Source organism: Barbatula barbatula (genome assembly GCF_947034865.1).
Source record: "Barbatula barbatula genome assembly, chromosome: 5".
In the NCBI taxonomy this organism is placed as follows: Eukaryota; Metazoa; Chordata; class Actinopteri; order Cypriniformes; family Nemacheilidae; genus Barbatula; species Barbatula barbatula.
The window spans coordinates 1,595,172-1,601,171 of NC_136769.1; the positions used below are offsets into that span (position 1 = coordinate 1,595,172).

A 6,000-nucleotide genomic window follows, 5' to 3' on the forward strand; every position below is an offset into this window, starting at 1 on the left:
CCAAAGATTCACCACAACCTTGCCATTCAACTAGGCTCATCAACGATTACACCGTCCAGCACAGCCAGAAACCTGGGAGTGGTAATCGATGATCGGCTTAACCTCACAAGTCATGTTGCCAGCACCACCCGGTCCTGTAGATTCATCCTCTACAACATTAGGAAAATTAGACCTTTCCTATCGGTGCACTCCACGCAAGTCCTAGTCCAGGCTCTTGTCCTGTCCAAACTGGATTATTGCAATGCGCTTCTGGCTGGACTTCCTGCTTTCACAATCAAACCTCTCCAGATGATCCAGAATGCGGCAGCAAGAGTGGTCTTCAATGAACTGAAGGGAGCGCATGTAACTCCGCTCTTTATCAGGTTACACTGGCTCCCTGTTGCCGCCCGCATAAAGTTCAAAGCTTTGCTCCTGGCCTACAAGACCAACACCGGATCTGCACCATCGTATCTCCACTCGCTAATGCAGATCTATGTTCCTGCCAGATCACTGCGGTCTGCAAAGGAACAACGACTAGTGGTACCATCCCAAAAAGGAAAAAAGTCACTCTCCCGTACCTTCTCTGGATCTGTTCCACATTGGTGGAATGATCTACCAGCTGCTAGAAGATCAGCAGACTCTGTTGCCATCTTAAAAAACGCCTAAAAACGCATCTCTTCCGTCAACACGTCGCTGATTGATTTTTCCTAAATTCTCTTCCCTTTCCTTTAAAAAAGGAACAAATGGGCACAATGATTAGTGATGAAGGGGAAACGTTCTCTGATTTGTCAGATCAAGAGACACGTAATGACCAGTTTGCTGATTTTTGACAGCCCCATTGATGACGACGCCTTCTTTGGTATGAAATTTACTTGTGTGTCATTGTTGTGTATATGGATTTAAATGTTTGTTACGAATCGCTTGCAATGTATTGCAGATGAAGCTAGTGATGAAGGGGGAAACGCTTTCTGATATGTCCGGATCAAGAGAGACTTTATGACCAGTTTGCTGATTTTGACAGCCCCATTGATGACGACACCGTCCTCTGGTATGTAATGTACTTGTATGTCATGTTTCAGGATTTCAAAAGTATTTAACTGTCAGTTACGAATCGCTTGCATTGTATTACACATCTGCCAGGGTGCACTGTAATGCAAGAACCATTGGAAGGCTCATCTGAAGTACCCTGGGATGCAATGTCTCCAAAGCTGAAGTGTGATAATGATGTCATGAATTTGCAACTCTTTGGTTCTGGTGTGGACCAAGTTGAGCTTTGTCGAGGTAAGTTGGGAAAACCAGAACACAATGACATGCTAGGCCTTTTACCACCACAGTGCTTCGAAACCTGTGGTGACCCGTTGGTTGCAGTTTGAAACCTCACCGCTAAATTTCACTGGACCCTTAATGAAAAGTGTAACGAGATTTGCAGCATTGAATCTCCTTTAACTTATTTCTCACAGATAGTTCTGCTCCAGTTCCTCTTGGCCATTTGCCGCCTAACTGTGGCCACACTTCACACACTCATGGAGGTCTTGTTTATGCTACACCCTATAATGGATGTGGTGTTACACAAAAGGTACTTATGGTTAATTTGCTCTTGTGTAAGGTTAAAAGCTATAAAGCCAACTTGTGTGTTTGTGTTTTTAAGGGAGGGAAGTATGTCATGCAGATGCAATGGCAGGGAATCCCTGTTTTCCTCTCTTGTCCCATGTCCTAGTCTTTTGTGAATGTGACCGTGTCTGGATATCTGCCTCCTTGATTTCAACCAGACACAACTGTTACACCAGCTTCTACAACACCAACCCAAAAGCAACATCGTCCTTTCTGTCCTTAACATATCTTTCCACCTCTCTGATGTCTGAAATAAAGTCAAATGTAAGGAATCACAAATGTTTGGTTTAAATTTGTGAAGTTTGGGAATGTTTTTATCTGGGCCAAAGCTTAAACCTTTTGATACCAGTTCTGTCATTTACCATCCCAAACAAGTGTCATCAAACCCATTATACCTTTTGTCCTGTTAAGGAATGGTTTACCTTAAACAATATTGTCATTTTAAAGGTGATTTTGTCTTCAAGACACAAAGGAAGAGCTTATGAAAATGTTTAACCAATAACCTTTCCCATATAATTATATGGACATAAATCTAATGCATGGGCACGGGGATCAAAGGTTTTCTGTAGCCAAAATTTTCAAAATGTGTTCTGCAGAAGAAAGTCATAGAGGTTTGAAGTGACAATCTGGTGAGTGAATTATGATTTTTGAATTATCAGAAATGCAATTCCAACTAGTAAAAAACATAATTGTAGATATCAATAATGGTGTGATCACTCGTGATAATGTCTATTCTTGATATGAAGAATTGAATGACTACATGTAAAAATGACAGTTTCTGATATCATTAAATTTCACTAGTGACAATGTTAATCTTTTATATCAATAATGTCATTGTTACTAGTAAGAAAGCCATTTTAGATATCAACAATTACTCTCAGATTTATTAATATCTGAAATCTATTTCCTGATATCAGAAATACCAATAATAAAATTCATTTACAGATATCAAGAATGAGCATTTCAACTAGTGAAAATGTAATTTATATCAGGAATTATAATTTTTACTAGTATCAAGTCAATTGTTGATATAAAAAATTGTTTTTTTTGTAAGAATTGCATTTCTGATATCTGAAAGATTTTTTACATGTAAAAATGAATTCTTGATATCTGATATTGAATTCGAATGGCAGTGCATTGTGATATTTAACTAGTAAAAACGCAATTACAGATAACAAGAATTACGTTTTTTACTAGTTGAAATAAAATTTTTGATTCCAAGAATTCACATTAGCAAATGTAATTACTGATATCAAAAATAGCAATTGTTACTAGTAGAAATTCCATTCTTGATATCAAGAATTATTGTATTCACTTTCATCAAAAATTCATATCGTGAGAATGAATAAAAGCCAATTAGCATCCAATGCAGCTCCATGAGATTTGGTATCCAGTCTGCTGCACCTTTGCATATTATTGTGTGAACTGTCTTTTAAAGCAATAAGCCCCAAGAAGCATCGGGCTATTTTATTACGGCTTAGAACTCTGCTCAGCCAATCAGAATCAAGGACAAGAACTGACCGTTTTATAAATGTAAATATTTTCTGCACCTTCTGGATCACGCTCTCGAGAATTTCACTCCCAAAGTCACTTGTAAGTGATTTTTGATTTGTTCTCGCTGTTTGTGTCGGTGATGTAAAGAGATTCAAAACAAAGAAATGCAAACCACAATGAAAAAGAAACCTGCTGTTGCGGCTCGCAGCTCTTTAACTTTAACCTCAGGGGAAATGTCTCCGGTCATGACAGCATCACATGAATCTACTCAACGTGTTATAGATACCAGTGGAAATGTAGATTTTTCACACTGAGGCTCTCAGATGTGACTTCAGTGGAGTGAAACATGATGATGTTGATGATTTCAATCTTCTAGATGTGATAAGAGAAGAACTTTCTCCAGTTTATCACAGATTCATTGGATTCATGGATGTGAAAAACAGAGCAGATGAGATTCTGATTGATCACTTGTGTCAGTGCTGTTGGGTTCAGTGTCCGCTCTGTAATCCCATCTGCACCAACACAATACCATTTTTTGGTATTGTGTATCAAACAATTGATCGTTTTTTCTGTTTGATAAAATAATATATATTGGCCCGGTTTCACTGACAAAGTTTAAGCCAAATCCCAGACTACAATGCATGTTTTTCAGTTGTCTTATACAGTATCCAATGATGCAGATCCCAAATTATCATCCAGCTTTTCTTTTATTTACTGACTAAAGCCCATTTTTTGCATTGACCAGTGTTAATATTGCACGCAGTTTTGTTTTGTGTTTTCTTACATAAACCCAACCCAGTGTTTATCATGTTCTTTTTATTATGACAAGTGTTATCCGTGTCTGATCTGGGACCCGTTTCAATAAGGAGATTCAAGGAACACTGAGTTAAAATATGAACTCTGAGTTGATTTACTCAGATAATCGCTACTATATAAACATATATACCTACGATTTTTGTCATGTAGGTGCAATCCTTCTGCAATAAAAAGAACATGGCAGCAGCTGAAAATGAAATATATAAACATCATTCAGTCCGGTGAGTTTAAATGCTCTTGCTAGTAGGATGCCTGACTGGGAAATGTTTGATATATTTAATAAATTGGCCTTGAAAGTTATGAGGATATGAGAACCGAGCACTGTGGCTATAGAAGACAGAAAACTGGCCATGCTTGCCCCTGCTCCAGCTATGTGTAACGGAGGCCAGCTAGTGAAGAGTTGTGCAGTGTGTAAGCCTCACTCCCCGACCAACAGAGACGCTCTAGCGACAGACGCTATAGGGACTGCGGTCTTTAGGCTCCTCGTTACAGCGCCGTCTCTCATTCTGACCGACGGCAGTTCGAAGCCCGCGCAGAACGGGGCAAGTTGGACCTTTTAAATGTGCACCCAATCACATTGGAAAATCCTGAAGGGTATTTGAATTATTATCTAATTCCAGAGGTGGCAGCAAGACCACATTTATTTGATCAGCTTATTCAGAAAGACGTTCACCATTCACCTGCAGTCCTGTGAAACTCGTCTTTGATGGCTCTCACAGGAAACTTAACACAAATGTATAAAAAGTGCTTGAGAGCGATGCACACTTTTCTTACTGCTCTGCATACAGTTGCCTTGCTAACGTGTTCTGCATCCCCGGTGTTATAAAGAAAGCTTCCGTTAGCAAAGAAACGTAAAGCCATACAGAGAATCTGCTCAGTGAAAGTGACCTATTTGTCAGTTATGGAGAACCATACCTGAAATGTGACCTTGGCATTTAACCCATCCACACACGCACAGCAAGTGGTGAACACACGTACACCCGGAGCAGTGGGCAGCTATCACTGCAGCGCCCGGGGAGCAAGTAGGGGTCAGGTGTCTTGCTCAAGGGCACCTCAGTCGTCACCTGCCGGCCCTGAGGATCCAACTGGCAACTTTCTGGTCACGAGTCCGACTCTCTTACCATTAGGCCATGACTGCCACGACAGATGTAAGAGCGCAGCCACGACGAGTGAGGTTTGTGATGTAAGGATGAAGCAGATTGTGAATATATTTAAGGGACTGTAAAGAAAAACTCTATCGCTCAAATAAGAAATCCTCCGGATATGATAAAACATCCAAACAGGGCTTCACCATATATTCTCTCCTGACGCAAATTTAACTCTCTCTGAATAAACGGACATGCCATTTTAATGTCTGTGTTACGAACTTGTGCGCGATTAAGGAAAACGAATGAAAAAACAAACGGCGAAGGCAAGTTCAACACCGCTCGCGCTTCTAAAAGGGGCGGAGATTGTAACAAACCTCGGGTTAGTGGAATAAAACCTGCTCCAGACCAGGTTAGGTTCACAGAGTAGGTTACTATGGTTACTCACTCTAAGTATAAGATACCTCTATTTCTGAAACGGGCTTGACTTACCCCGCGGTCACGGGTTTGATATACCTCGCGTTCTGAAACTGAAAACCCAGAGTATCCCGTTTTCTGGGGTTAACTTACTCTGAGTTTGCACTTACCCTGCTTTCTGAAACGGGTCCCTGATCACCTGTCCTCTGTATGTTTGTCAAAATGTTTCTTCATTTTACTCTGTGCTCCTAGAAGGTTACAGTACATGCTATAAATACTTCAGGGAATTTTTGCTTTAGTACATCCGATTTTTCGACCAATGAACTGTGCACTACCACAGGCGGTGAGATTACATCTCGCCATACCCAAACCTGCAGCTACATTATTCCCAAGTATTACCATGACACCATCCACTGGCAATGATGGATGCACTCGAGCTCTCTTCCAGCAATAAAGGTCAGGGTATATTCTGGCAAACAGTTTCCCGATCAAGTTTCGCAATCGGCAAAGCAGCTGTAGCACACGCCGTTTTCCAACACACGATGGGTTATTCGCAAAGCAAAACGTACCTGGCCGCCTCCACAGCGCTGTACTATGG

At 40.7% G+C, this 6,000-nt stretch overlaps 1 long non-coding RNA gene across 1 annotated transcript in view; it reads right to left on the reverse strand.

Annotated features, from left to right (window-relative positions):
* The window catches only part of LOC306894146, a 171,683-nt gene that overhangs the window by 87,186 nt on the left and 78,497 nt on the right, over nt 1–6,000 (reverse strand). The gene's annotated exons all lie outside the window — the stretch shown is intronic.